Source organism: Syngnathus floridae, chromosome 11 (assembly GCF_059516105.1).
Source record: "Syngnathus floridae isolate MCC-2025c chromosome 11, RoL_Sflo_1.0, whole genome shotgun sequence".
NCBI classification, from domain to species: Eukaryota; Metazoa; Chordata; class Actinopteri; order Syngnathiformes; family Syngnathidae; genus Syngnathus; species Syngnathus floridae.
In genome coordinates, this window is record NC_142423.1 from 12132890 (window position 1) to 12146897 (window position 14008).

At 42.0% G+C, this 14008-nt stretch overlaps 1 protein-coding gene across 7 annotated transcripts in view; it reads right to left on the reverse strand.

Moving 5' to 3' along the window:
* The window catches only part of sema3fb (sema domain, immunoglobulin domain (Ig), short basic domain, secreted, (semaphorin) 3Fb), a 44675-nt gene that overhangs the window by 28363 nt on the left and 2304 nt on the right, over positions 1-14008 (reverse strand). For 4 of the 7 annotated variants that reach the window (XM_088389295.1, XM_088389290.1, XM_088389294.1 and 1 more), the window contains exons 2-4: positions 6831-7003; positions 5880-5938; positions 3378-3478 (exon numbers count right to left, since the gene is read on the reverse strand). The gene's annotated coding sequence lies outside the window, so the exon portion shown is untranslated. The remainder of the gene's footprint in view (positions 1-3377; positions 3479-5879; positions 5939-6830; positions 7004-14008) is intronic. The other 3 variants (XM_088389293.1, XM_088389292.1, XM_088389291.1) reach the window with 2 other exon arrangements.

The window sequence follows — 14008 nt, forward strand, 5'->3', positions numbered from 1 at the left end:
GCACCATAATATTTTTGATCAAAATCTTGCCAGTGCATGTTTCACCCCTACCGTTGACATCTTGTATGAAATTGTTTTAAAGTTACGTAGAGAAACGCACATTCCTGCTGAGATGGGAGCTGTGATTTCTAAGGGGCTCTGCCTGCGGGGCGTCTACGAATGGCAGGTGGTAAATCAACATTTCGGATTATTACAGGCTTCAAGAGATCACTGACAGAATGTTTTTAAAGCGGTAAAGTTCAGTAAAAGCTGATTGTTTACTTGTGCTGTGCTAAAACGTGCTGGGTTGCAGATTATATTCTAGTAGTCGTTGGCGAGCATACTGTATGGGCCGACCACCCTCCACATTCCAGTCATGGCGATTGAAATGACTCAAAACATCCAATATGGTGTTTCACCTTCACTCAGAGGCGCAATGTCCTCAAAGTTATTAGCATTTAAATGAGAAAAGAAGCGGCATATCTCGACCACTGCAAAACACGAGTCCATGACTTCAATACAAGAAACTTTTCTAATCTTCGTAGGAACGAGGAGTTAGTGGAAGTATTTGAATCATAATTTCTTCCCTGTCTAATTCAAAGATTGACAATGTTGAGTTGTTTAACGAGTGAAAGAACAAATAACCGAGGAAGGGATGGTTGAAGGTGAGGTGAAAGATGTCTGGCTGAGTGATCACTCAGAATCGAGTGAGCCACTCCTTGCTGTCGAGCACACTTGGACCACCGACATTTACGTCTAGAGCGTGCTTGGAGCCTTTGAGTAGCAGTTTGTTCTGTTATTCTTGGCAACTGGTTGGGCTTCATTCATTTTTTGCAGCTCTGTACCCACCCGCAGACCGCGAACACGAGGGAACTGCGAGCCACGACAGTCGACATGAAGGAAACGGCTTTGATTTCCTTCCACTTTTCGCACATCGAACGAGTAAGGGAAATCGGACCATATAGTGTCTTGAACAAGCTGTACAAACAAACTCGTGCTACAGTTGGTATGTGTGTGTACGCATGCGATGTCATTTTAAATTATGAATATATTGAGCATAATATAATGGATATTTTGAGAAGCAGGTGACTTCATTTTGACCCTCCTCTGCGCTGAATCAGTGTTGACACTGTGTGAAAGGTAAATATTCTCAAGCTGTGCAAAATCACAAGCACCGACATCAGCCCTGGAGGAAGTACACTTAGATTCTCAATAGCCCTCTGTTCTCAAATGCTGCCCCCCCCCCTCCCCGCCCCCTTGGTTTATTATTGTTATTGTCATTTCGGCCAGTCAGAAGACAGAAGAAAAGTAAGGGTGGGGTTTTGAAAGTGGGTTTCAAACTAGGGTTAGGGTTGACCATGCATAGTAGATCTTAAAAAAAAAAAATTATAAAAAAAAAATGACCATGCAGTAGTAAGGCTTTTAAAAAAAAAAAAAAAAAAAAGACCATCATCTTAAAAGTTATCTTAATAGTCATCGTTTCACACACTTGCCAATCCCAGCCATTGTTATTGGGTTCACGGAAACAAACTGCCTTTTTGACTCCTGCTTGACGAATTTCCTTCTTTGTCCCTTTGACCCTCACTCTTTGCTCAAGCTCTCTTTTTCTTATGCGTGACCCCCACCTGGGATGCGCACACACAAACACGCACACGCATTGTCGGTTGAACGCTACCTGTAGCTTCAACCGAGAGGTTTCCCACTGTGTCCATATTTACATCACAAGCATCGACGAGACGCCGGAAGTCCATAGACAAGAAAATGTGGCCGCCGTCGGTTACTGGTGGATTATTTACAGAAGTACTCAAAAGAGGTGCAATTAGTTTGAATGCTTTCAAGGGATTTAAAACAACAACAAAAGCAAAATCTCGTCCTATCTTCAAGAGGTCATATTTTGAACCGATACTGCCCGAGAATGGTTGGATGAGTCGGAAAGGAGGATAATGATTTGATGGAGACTGACAGCGAGATGCAATAAACGAGTTTCTCCATCCAAGCACTTTCTCTCCCGGGGACTAACCAAACAAACAGAATATATGATAAAAGAGAGGCGAGGAGAGGGCAGATAAAAGTTTGTCTTCTGAATTCTAAAGACACTCTGAGGTTGGACTGCATTTTTTTTCATTCACAAGCAAATGTGGAAAATCGTATCATCTAACATACCATTTTGTAACAATCAATTATCCAGGTCAAATCATCACCATTTTGCCGGTTTGGATGATGAATAAAAAAGTGAATGAATATTTATAGCAATTAAATAACACGCTGGATTGCAATTAATCTTCAGGCCAAGAGTCAACACTTATTTCAGATGCTTTGAGTTGCATTTGAGGCAGCGTGGCCTTCACATAGCAAAGACATTGGCGTTGAGCATGCCGTATCCATGGTGACCATGCTGCAGTCAGAATCCAGCATTAAGTGTCTAGACTAAGCGAGCGTTCAGCGGTTGGGTGAGGCTGATGTGAGTCTGGCACGCCTTTTTTTATGTCTTGGATCCGAGCCATGTTGATGTTGCCTCTCAGATCAGGCTCATATTAATTGTCAAGTTACTATGGTAACCGGAGTTTGAGGATGATGCTTCAAGCTTTCATATGAGCGGCTACAAAAATAGTCAAATAAATCCGTTGCACTTTTCATCTGTATCTCTACAACCTAAATACTGCAAGTAAATATTTAATTGGCTCTATGAACAAATATTTATTCCCTTCGGAAGTGTTGACATGATGCAGTAGAAGGCTCGGAAACCCCAGAATAGAATATGGGATCATTTATTTTAATAGCTACTTTACTCACGATCTTTTAAAACTATTGATACCTCACAATACACCAAACTAGAACAAAATATTCCAAAGGGTTGCGCTGAAACCGATGCCCATGTGATTTGCCAATTAGCGGGAACAACAGTCGAAAATGTCAGCAGTACAAAGAAGTGTCATTAAATGACTTTGACCTCAAACATTCAATCATCAGCAGTGTGTGTGTGCGTGTGTGTGTGTCAATGATAAGAATGAAGCACCTGTTCTGCAGCTGATTCACAGATGCTGGCATTTGATAACAACTCGAGCAACGTGGCATCACTGAGCATTTCAGCGCAGTAATAATCACCTCATTGTCCTACACACATTTTCAGACAAGGCTCAACAAAGCATTTAGTTTCCCTGCAACTCTCCCGAAATCCAGAGCAGATGTAGAAGAGAATTTGCACAAGAAGATAAAAAAAAGTGTTCCGATGTCCTACAAACAGACAGTTTGTATTCATGATCACTGCAAAAGAAGGTTTGGGGCATTGTATGTTTTGAGGTAGATGTTCCAATTTTTTCCAAGAGGTGAAGTGGGAGAAAAGGTTGGGTTCAAGTGACGGGGCTGGCGGAAAAGCTGCCCTGATGGGGAAGGCCTACCTCAGCATTTAAATGAGTTGGTCCTTTTCTTCCTCTTGCCAGTCGGGGAATCAGCGTGACGTCCACTCTGCGCGGTTGGAAAAATGACCTCCAGCACGTTTCTGTAGACACGGACACACATTTAAGGTCATCGATTCACACATACAACAAATTTCAGCTTTGACTCACACTCAATAAAAAAAACGTTTGGTTGCTGGATTAGGTCAAATGTTTTTTTTTTTAAGTAATAGGAAAAGTGAATATTGGCCAGCGTTCTCCTCACACGGGTCTTGTAATGCTGTCAGTGAACGTGATTAAGGCTCCAGAGGCACAAGGCAAACATGTGTTTTGTGTATATCTTTATTGCTGGGGATTTCTTTATGCTTCACTAAAGCATTATGTCAACGTGTGAGCCATGCCAGCGCTCGCTGATGAGGAGGAAAGCCGCTGGGATCACATGGCGTTTTAAAAGTAACAGCACAAACTATGATCGTTTTTGTATCTTTGATAAACTGTGAGTCAATCTGGAAATGTTTCATTTTTGTTTGGAAAATGAAATACAGAAATTATAAAGTGGCCTTTTGTCCTTTTTTTTTTCCAGATTTCAAAGCGGATTTGAAAAAAGTAGTTGAAATCTTGACATCGTAAAACTTTTAGTAGCAGTTTGTCATTATTACTTCTGTAATGGAATCACAGATTTGGATGTATTTGGAGGTTGAACTATTACCCTAACATGAGAGCAGACTTTTATATGATCAGTCAGTCCAAGAATTTGATGCCAAAATGTCATCACAAAAAAGTATTTGTGATTCCTTTTCCTGTGAAATCGAACCATTCCGATCTGAGCGTGTTTCCCATGTGGCCTCACATTGTTTAGACTTATGATAGCCTGTTAATTACACGCTTGCCTCTGGAGCATTCTGTCCCCAGTTACAACTGGCATCAAACATTGTTATCGGCCCTCATTGCCTTGAAGGCTAGCTGCCTGCGTGAAGATTCCATCTGGACTTCAAAACAAAAGGCAGACAGATGTAAAGCCATGCCTGATATGAAAACGACCCCCTCCTCGCTGTGGGTCCCGACGTCTTCATTTATCCGCACGGAATACCAAGTGACTGCTTTTGTTTTGCTAGGATGGAGAATAGGGATGGGATGAATCTCATCTCGTCTCGTCCTTGCGGATTTTGTTTGACCTCGCAAGTCACACACACACGTAACTTCATAGTCCCTCCGTTATCTCCCGATGAATTTATTAATTCATATCAGATGCACAAGTCATCTGGCCACACGGGGTTTGACACATACAATGTCATCTTTAGAGTTTACTCTTGATTTGTTTTGCGCATCTGCTTTTGATCAGAAAGCATCTTGGTCCAAGAATGAGGTTCTGGGCCTAGTCACAAATAGCAAGCCACTTTGCGGATTATCGAGTAAAGACCATTTTGATTGCGAATGTGTTATGCATTTAATAATACGGAGTCAACTATGTTACATCAACTACTCTTACGCAAGTTTTCTATTCAACCATATTGTACACATACAAACACAAGGCATTTTATTATGTGCCTCTGATGTCATTTTTGTGGTCAGATTAGTTGTCAGCGCAACTGATTACGAGATCAGCTGAAATCCGATTGGACAAACAACGCCACCCATATCAGATGTGTTGTCAGTCATACACGATATCACTCAGTGGAGCCCAATTTGAAATGGATCTCGAAAGCTTATAAAACAGGAAGCGAGTGTTTTCTAATGGCCATAACTGGAACTTAACCCCCCTGACGCTTAGCTTTGCATCCACCCTTGGGTCATCGCAGACAGAGCAGTCGCCATCCTGTGTAACACGAGAGGGAGAGGCTTGACCGATAAAGCTCTCCCCATGTCACTCCAGTGAGAATACATCCGTGCTAACGCAGACCAGAGAGATGGAAGACGGCATGAGGATTGGGAGGGCAGCCATTGCACAGAAAGAAAGAAAAATGGCGCCATGTTTTGTGGATACTCTCTAGTATATGTGAAAACAGAAAGGCCGTTTCACAGCGAGAAGCCACACCCACTACTACAGACCTCACTGACTGGCTTCAACAAAGGGAATTTATCATTACAGAAGAACAATCCATACCCCCCCCATACACCAACCCAGCATGGCAGAGCAAGGCCCCGATGTTGAGGCCCAGCTCTGCGCTCCATGCAGCGAATGTGGAGTACCAAAGGAACCAATTAAAGTGTGAGCGCCGGCTATCTTTTTCGCTCCATTCCTCCAGCTGTGGGAATGGAGCTAATGAGAAATGTAGGATCATACATGGGCTGTTATCACGACACAGATGATCACTGCACATGCTTGTATAAAAATCCGGTTGATGAATTGCCGATCTTTCATGTGAGCTAACGATCCGTGCCATCTTTGGGTCAACGATGTTTTAAAGCGAATTAGAAGTTGGCTGGGTGGAATATTTGAACGTTTGGCCTCCACACTTCTGGGAATGGAGAACCAAATGAAATATTAATCTGTTTGCAACTTACAAGCTTCGACCATCCATTCATTTTATTTTCTGCTCTTCAGGGTCACGGGAAGCTGCAGCCTATCGGATGGAAAACAGACCTTAATGTCAGGCGAGTGAACCACTACAACATTTCAGAGTATATCTATGAGGGGCTATATGAAGAAAGAAAGAAAGAAAGAAAGAAAGAAAGAAAGAAAGAAAGAAAGAAAGAAAGAAAGAAAGAAAGAAAGAAAGAAAGAAAGAAAGAAAGAAAGAAAGAAAGAAAGAAAGAAAGGAAGGAAGGAAGGAAGGAAGGAAGGAAGGAAGGAAGGAAGGAAGGAAGGAAGGAAGGAAGGAAGGAAGGAAGGAAGGAAGGAAGGAAGGAAGGAAGGAAGGAAGGAAGGAATAAATACGTTTTTGTCAGGACCCTTGAAATAAATAAATAAAATTTGATATGAACACAAAAAAGAACAGCACATACACAATGTATCCAAACACGAGATGATTTTCATCCTAATCTTCCATCAGTTTGGAGATCAAATGCCTTGAAGATAGGCCTTTTGGCTGATTAATCTAGTAATTAGCTGTGGTAATGATTCGCATCCAAGCAGACTAGCGTCAGCATCCCTGTTTAATCTTCATTAGGAAGAAGGGATCTTTGAGGTAAATTAAAAAAAAAAAAATGTTTTTGCTCATCTCCCCCGAGACAACAGAATTTACTTCATACTACATCAGGAGGGCATTTCGCCTTCTTCCTTTATGAATCTTTGAAGGGCAATGGAGAGTCTTTGTGTAAATACGCATTTGAATGTAAAGAACAATATTTGCGGATCTGTCTGCAACCCCATCGACCGAGCGCCTCCATCCAATGACGGCTCCCCAAAATAAATATTTACAAATGCACACTCAATAACATCTGCTGTAGTTTGTGGACAGCAGCGTGCGTGCGTGCGTGGTGGACCAGGGGAGATGATGCACATCCTGAACTCACGGGAATAGAAGAGGCTCTCAGGTTCCATCCGCTCCTCGGAAAGCTTCAAATGCCACAAACAAATGATCCCAGATGCCGGGGCGTGATGCAACACAGATGAATTCAAACCTCATGGGATGTCTTTGATTATTTTGCATGGGGAATAGATAAGCGTCACTTGGTAGTACTTGAGTCTAGAAATATACAAAAAAAAAAGTGAGGAACATTTGTTTTGATATTACAGTACAGATGAGTGCTTGGCAAAAATATGGGATGTGTATTATAACTTGAATTTAAAATACAGTAGATGATAAATGTAATTTTCCATCACTACGTGTATTCGGAATATGTACATTCAAATGTAAATTAATCACATTACTCATTCATCCAACATTGATTAGCGGTGAGAATATTCATTGTACAAGCTTGACTCATGAGCAGTAAATAGTGATTTAGGCATAAAATACGAATGTGGTGGTCATCCTAAAGATCCCATTTGTATTCAAGCCCTGAATCACTATTTGCGCTACAGAAGTCATTCTGTGACTAAGTTTGTAGATATTCTGACTGGATACATCGAAATTTGACAGATGAGTAACAACTGGCCCTCGGTGTACGTTCCACTCTTTGATGGGCGACAAGTGTCGGACTATTTGAGGAGAACTCAGTGCACCAAGCACCTTCTTGCACAACATGACTGTATACACAAGCAGCGTCCACAGCTGTGGGCATGTTTTGTTTTATGAGTCATAGTAACACCGCGCCTCGTGTGAGCCCTAATGAGCCCTTGCCACTACTCACTGGATCAGCTCCGAGTGCTGCTACTTTGTTTTTATTGGATGCGCTACCCACTATGCCATTTTATTTTTTTACAGTTGAAATTGTATTGGTGATCATTTACTGTATTTTCCGCACTATAAGGCGCATCTTCAATGAATGGGCCATTTTAAAATTATAAGGCTCACTGTCGGCTTTTGAGAAAATTTGAGGTTTTTAGGTGCGCCTTATATTGCGGAAAATACGGTAGATGTGAATGGTTGGTTTACTTCCACCCATGCCGTAGCTTCTGCAATGTACAGTTAGACAAATTTAAAATAGATAGAGCTACATTTTCACGTTCACAAGTGCAAATGACATCATGAAATTCTGACAATGTACTTTTAGCTCTTGTGATTAATATTTGAGGCCATTCAGGTTACCAAGAGAAGTCTTTCTTTTTTTTTTTATGCAGCAATCGGGTCTGTTTCTCCCTAAAGCAACGCATGGAAACTCCAATCTATAAAAGTCAGAGGTAAAAGATATGGAGGGGAAATGCATGACTTTTGTAAGGGAGGAAGGAAAACGGAGGATTTGTAGGCCAAGGCGTGAGAGAAGTGGACGCTGGCAAACGTGAGGCTCCCCTGTCCCTAGTTTCCATTAAAGTCAAACAAGCAGAGTTAATGCTCTCCAACTTATGGTGTGGCATTACAGTGAACCCCATAAAAGCAACCTTGCTGTGCATTAATCAATGTCACGTGTTTGCTAAGCGATGTGCAGCTATGCCACTGAGACGTCTTAAAAAATCCATTCGCGACTATAAGATGCTAGGAGAGCTTTTAAATACTCATTTAATGAGGAGCTCCTCACACAGAGTATTTGGAGGAGGTACAGTAGGTCTATGTCCAGTTGAATTTATTCAACAATAAAACATATTCTTTATGGGGAAAATGTAACCTTCTTGGAGTTAACCTGAGGAGGTATCTGAAGACAGACTGTTCATCATGTTTATGGGGGTCATGTGGCCTGCGCTTGCTAAGAGGAGGAAGTGGCTAATGACTCCGAGTGACACACGCAGCAACACTTTCCAATACCAACCTTACTCAGTGTTATTTATTCACTCTTTAACTCAAGTCCACTACTGTATTCATCACTTTAACCACTAAAAGAGAAAAAGCACTTATTTGCTTTTGGGGTCATTTTGTCACGTCGATGAATACTTTATTGAGTCAGTTCGAACCGTGATTCGTTGTCACCTGACCCCTGAGGAACTGTGATGTCATTTTCAGTGGTCGGCAAGTAACAAAATGAGTTAGTAGATTATTTTTTTTGCCTCCATACAGTTAGTCCGTGTTTATGGGGCCTCTTTGACAGACATGCAGGTTCTCTGATGGCATTCCAAGTGACAACGTGAAGGGACAGAAGGCAATGGTGACTTTGCCTCTTTCATTTCCTCTTTCCATGCCTCCTTGTCTCGGACGAGAAGCCTAATGAGAGCCAGAGAGAGGTCAAGCCACTGCCTAGACATACAAAACCTCAGTCCAAATTCTACACATACCAGCTCTGGTCATCCAAACCAGAACCAAGACATTTGACAAAATAGTATTGGTGCTCCTCGGCACCACAAGAGCGGTACAGCACGGAAGCTGACATGCAACCTGTACAAAAGTGAGAATGAGAACCTCCATGTGTTCTGTATTTAAAAAAAAAAATAATCCGGGGAGATCCTCATGTGATATGAATGAGGGACTCTACACTGACGTTACAGATCTTCTCGGCTGCCTTTGAAGAACACTGGTGTCTTTTGTTTTTGTTCATACATTCATTGGAAATCGAGATGAAAACCTCATCTCCAGGGGATAGTTCAACAGATCAGAGAAATGAGCAATGTTTTTTTTCCTCGGCGAAGCAAGGATGCATTCCTGTGGCGAGGATGTCTCAGAGCCTTTTCAGGTTGAGCCACAACTACATGAAAAGAGCAACAACAACAAAAGTCAGTTTGAGAGCTGTCCACTTGGTCAAAGAGATCCAGAGACACAAGTCAAAGGTCAAATATTGGCCTAAATATTGAGAAATATAAAGGCATTCGAAATGCAAACTGCATACCACACAAGAAAGAAGCGTGCAAGACCTCAGTTCAGCGAGCATTCACTGACAAACTTGTTTATCTATAAAAGCTGAATGCAGAAAGTTCCAGAAGTTGTGAACAGAAATAATCCTAAAAAAATTGCAAGTGTTCACTCAGCTGTAAAAGTAGTTGTACACAGCAATTTAAAGTTATGTTTTTCCTGCTTTTGGCTTCTGGGTCTCAAGCGACTGCCGACTTTCAATGTGGATTAGTGTCAGTGGGCAATCGAGTGTGGCGCTCGTGACCCACCTAGAAATACCCGCACAGAAGAGGGGGTTTTGTTTTCCTTCCATTTCAAATCAAATAACTTCTTTTTTGTTACTCAAGATACACAAGCTTTGTAATAGACTCAAAACAAAAGGCGGCGACAGACAGATAAGGATTTCTATTATCAGAAAATGACTCATCCAGGTTGAATGTTTTGAAAGAGGTCATTTTCCCAAGCCTGTGGGGATGCTGAACATCAGTCTGGGCGGTTATCATGTGAAGCTGATAACTTTTGTTTGGCCGTATTGGAATGACAGCAAAGCTTTTAAAGGGGCTCACACAAATGCTCAACTTGGGTTATCCAATTTACTGACAAACTCAAGCCTGCTTTCTGTCCTGAATAAAATAATTTGATTTTGTCTAAAAAAAAAAGACACAACAAATGCTAACAGTCCTTCAAAAAGTTCTGTACATCCACGTTCGACATTATGTTGTCATTCTTGGCTCCTGTGTCGTCAGTGACATCATGTACATTGTGGAAGGGCACAGACGTTGCCACTGTTATAAACCACAATGAGATCCGAGATATGACGGCATGGACAGACACGCAGTTGAGATCACGACTGTCAAGAAAGTCACATCGTGTCTTCATTTCTCCCGAGTGAAATAAAATGACTGCTCGGAGTCGAAGTGGCCCGCCCGCTGGCGGGAGTTTGAACAAACTCTGCTTTTCTGGACAGTCAATTAGTCAGCTCCCAAGCAGCACACTCTCACTCCCACAGACTGACAGAAAGGCGGCCCCTAGATCACAACCTCTGTCCAATTTTTTCTCAGTGGCACTGCAAGCCCACGCGCCTCTTCATGTAATTTACGAGAAGGCTCTTAACGCACTTTTGACACTTCACATTCTTCTGTTTTGAACACAGACACCGTCATACATGATATGATAAGCACAGTGCAAAGAGCTGAACTCTGAACTCTTTTTTTTTCTGCTATAGAATTTCTTTTTAAAGGTTCTGGATGTTAGCTGTCTGAGAAAAATGTGAAAATGAGAAAAAAAACTAGAGTCCATGAACTCAAGGTGAAGGATGGAAAATGTCTGGACAAAAAATTTCAACAATGCCTCGTTTCAATGCAAGTATTAAGTGACATCTTTGTTAATTCAATTTAGAACAGCCAAATAATAATGCATATGACTTTCTAATCTATTCACACAGTGGAGATGACACCATTCCAGTGCCTCCCATCGTTACACAGACGCAAGGAGTGATGATATTTTCATAACCCGGTTATGATGAGGTAAGAGTCTATAAAAGAAGCTTTCAACAACAGCTGCGGCAAGGAATGACATTGGCTTCCAACTTTGCAATCATGTTTCCTCTGCGAGGAAAGCGTGACTCTCCAGGCACTGATTGTCAACATTGAAATTTGGAAGTGCTTGAAAGTACCTGTGTATTATTATTATTATAGAAAGACCAAACATAAATAAATAAATTATATATATATTAAAAAAAAAAAAGAAAAAGGTGTGGTGGCTTAAATCATTTGTCATCATTTGCCCACTTTCCAAAGAAAGTCATGGACTTCCATGACACACATTCATTAGCTGAGACTTTTACCTAAAATGGTCTGAATTAGTAATGGGCTAATAAATTACCCATTACTAATACCGAATAACAGTTTAATGGCCGAGTTCAGACCCCTCGATAATAAATAACCAGATTTTTCAGGAAATCATGCTACAGTTGTCTAAATATACAACGTCATAATCAGGCCTCATGCATAGGTCACTGACTTTATTTTGAAAAGTAAATGGTTACAATTAACGTGGAGCTTCAGTTTGCCAGAGGTTGTGCCAACATCTGCGTGTTGTTGCAGCTGTCTGCATGAAACATGATGAGTGGCTTTTCGTGTTTATGACAGAGTACGCCGCTCGCTGGACACTGCAGCGTTGTCTCTGCCGCGTCGTGACCACGCTGCGAGGTCGCCGGGGTTGACGTCAAATTGTTCATTAGCAAATATTAAATTAAGTGACTAAAATATTTACATAGCAAGGTTATGACGAAGAACGGGTCACCAGAAGGCGCTTGACGGACAAGTTCGTACCGTGCGCTCGTCTTTCTTGACTCAACTTAATGAGATCTCGGACAAGAGCTGTTAAAATAATTTGGTTCTGTGAGGATAGTGAACCTCGGTTTGATTGACATTGAGGGATTCAGTGGACCCACAGATTCACCGCTTTGATTATTTTCTTATTTCCTAATCCCTTTGAATGGGTGTCAATTAGTGGTGGATTTCTCGGGCCAACTGATTTCTGGGTTCGGTCATGTGATGCTAGCTGTTTTGACGATTTATCCACTTTAATCTGGGACGAGAACTCACTAACGATATCCAAAGTAACAGATAAAGATGTCAAACAGCGACTATATGACCTTGAGGGGGGAAATAAATGAGAAATATAAAGATGACCTCGTACGAATGGCTGCTTTTCCAACAGTTGCACAAAAGCGATTCTGTTTGAAACAAAACAGAATGTGCAGGAGGCCTCTGATTTCACTTGGCTCTCTACCAAGCGCTCCAATTGCTCATCACACTTAGAACGAGGAAGGAACTGCTATATTTCCATGCCAGACTCAAATGTGCACGGAAAAGGCTTCTCGATTTCATGTCTGCAAATTTATTGAAAGCAATTTGATTCTTCTGACCAGGTGGAGATGACTTATTATTAATTTACAAGAACTCAAAATGATTAAAGAGGTTAATAGATCAACGGGAATTTCAAAAATATATATCAGGCTCTACTTAAGTGTCCATAAATTAGACAGGCTGGCCAAGGTCTTGGTAGTGGCGTGACAGACGTGAGGGAGGATTGGCCGGCCAAGGCGCCTGGGAACTTTGCTCTAAGAGGATGACAGCTCTATAAGTCAGACACTGATAAAGGAGTCAGCAGTGACAATCTCTGGGCTCCAGCCAGTAGAGCATCCGTCCGGCACAGATAAAGTCAGACAGGCCATCCATCAGTGTGGAGACAGAGAGTCGAAACCACCTGAATAGAACCCACTCCATGACCAACCACCGTCGGAATGTGCTTGACCCGCTTTGCTGTCGCGGAGCACTGGTGGAAGATGGTCCGGAGCCATCTCAGAAGAATTCATAGAGACATAACGAGGGGATGGGTTGTCACGTAGGACAACTGTAGAAAAGGTGGCTTATGATGAAGAGTCTCAAAATGACTTTTTTTGTGCTCGTCTTGATGCATTCCAGTGCAACAATAGCATTCTTGTCATGCTTCGTGGTGCTTCTACACAAAGGCTGCTTCGAGACATACACGCGCTGAGCTGAAGAGTTACACAAGCAACATTTGAATCACGCTGCTAGCAAAGCTGGCAGTGGAGGGAGTGCGAAGGACACACCGTCAAAGAATGCTATTCTTTCTCCAGCTGCCATTGCCGGGCCCTTCGTCTGCATCCAAACACTTCACAGCTCTCACTTTTTCAAATTGTACAAGAACACCGAAGGGGAGGATTGGATGGGCAAGGCTTCAGACAAAAGGAGGTAACAGAATTGTGGACTGCAAAGTTTCTTTTGGAAGTGTCTCAACAGCAACACGCGAAAGCAAAACAAACTGCTGGCAAGTGTGGAATTAAAATGGACACTTAATTAATCTTCCGCACTGAGAATGCACAGTGGAAAACATGAAGGAAGGAAAAGAATACATCATGGAGACACGTTATTCTAATACAACCAATACAAGTTTCCCTCTTCAGGCTACGAGTAGATGAAAAGGGGTTTTAAAAAAAAAAAGTGTCAAACTTCTATGTTTCATGCGTGTGACTGAGGTAGCTGCGGCCGCAGCTGTTTCTCATCAGCAGGACTTCAGGTTTCGAATGAGACCCTCGAGGGGAACCTGCGCTTGTGCTGTATGCGCAAAAGTAAGCCATGCAGTTATTTCCCCTAAGTAATATAAAAGGGAATGAAAAAAAAAAGTCTCCAACAAACGCAGTCAAGACCTGTCTTGACCTGTCTATGCGCCACCTCATGAATCACTCCGTCATTGCTGCACAGGGAATGTGTTGGGAGATTTTGCAACCTTGTGTCTGCTCGGGAA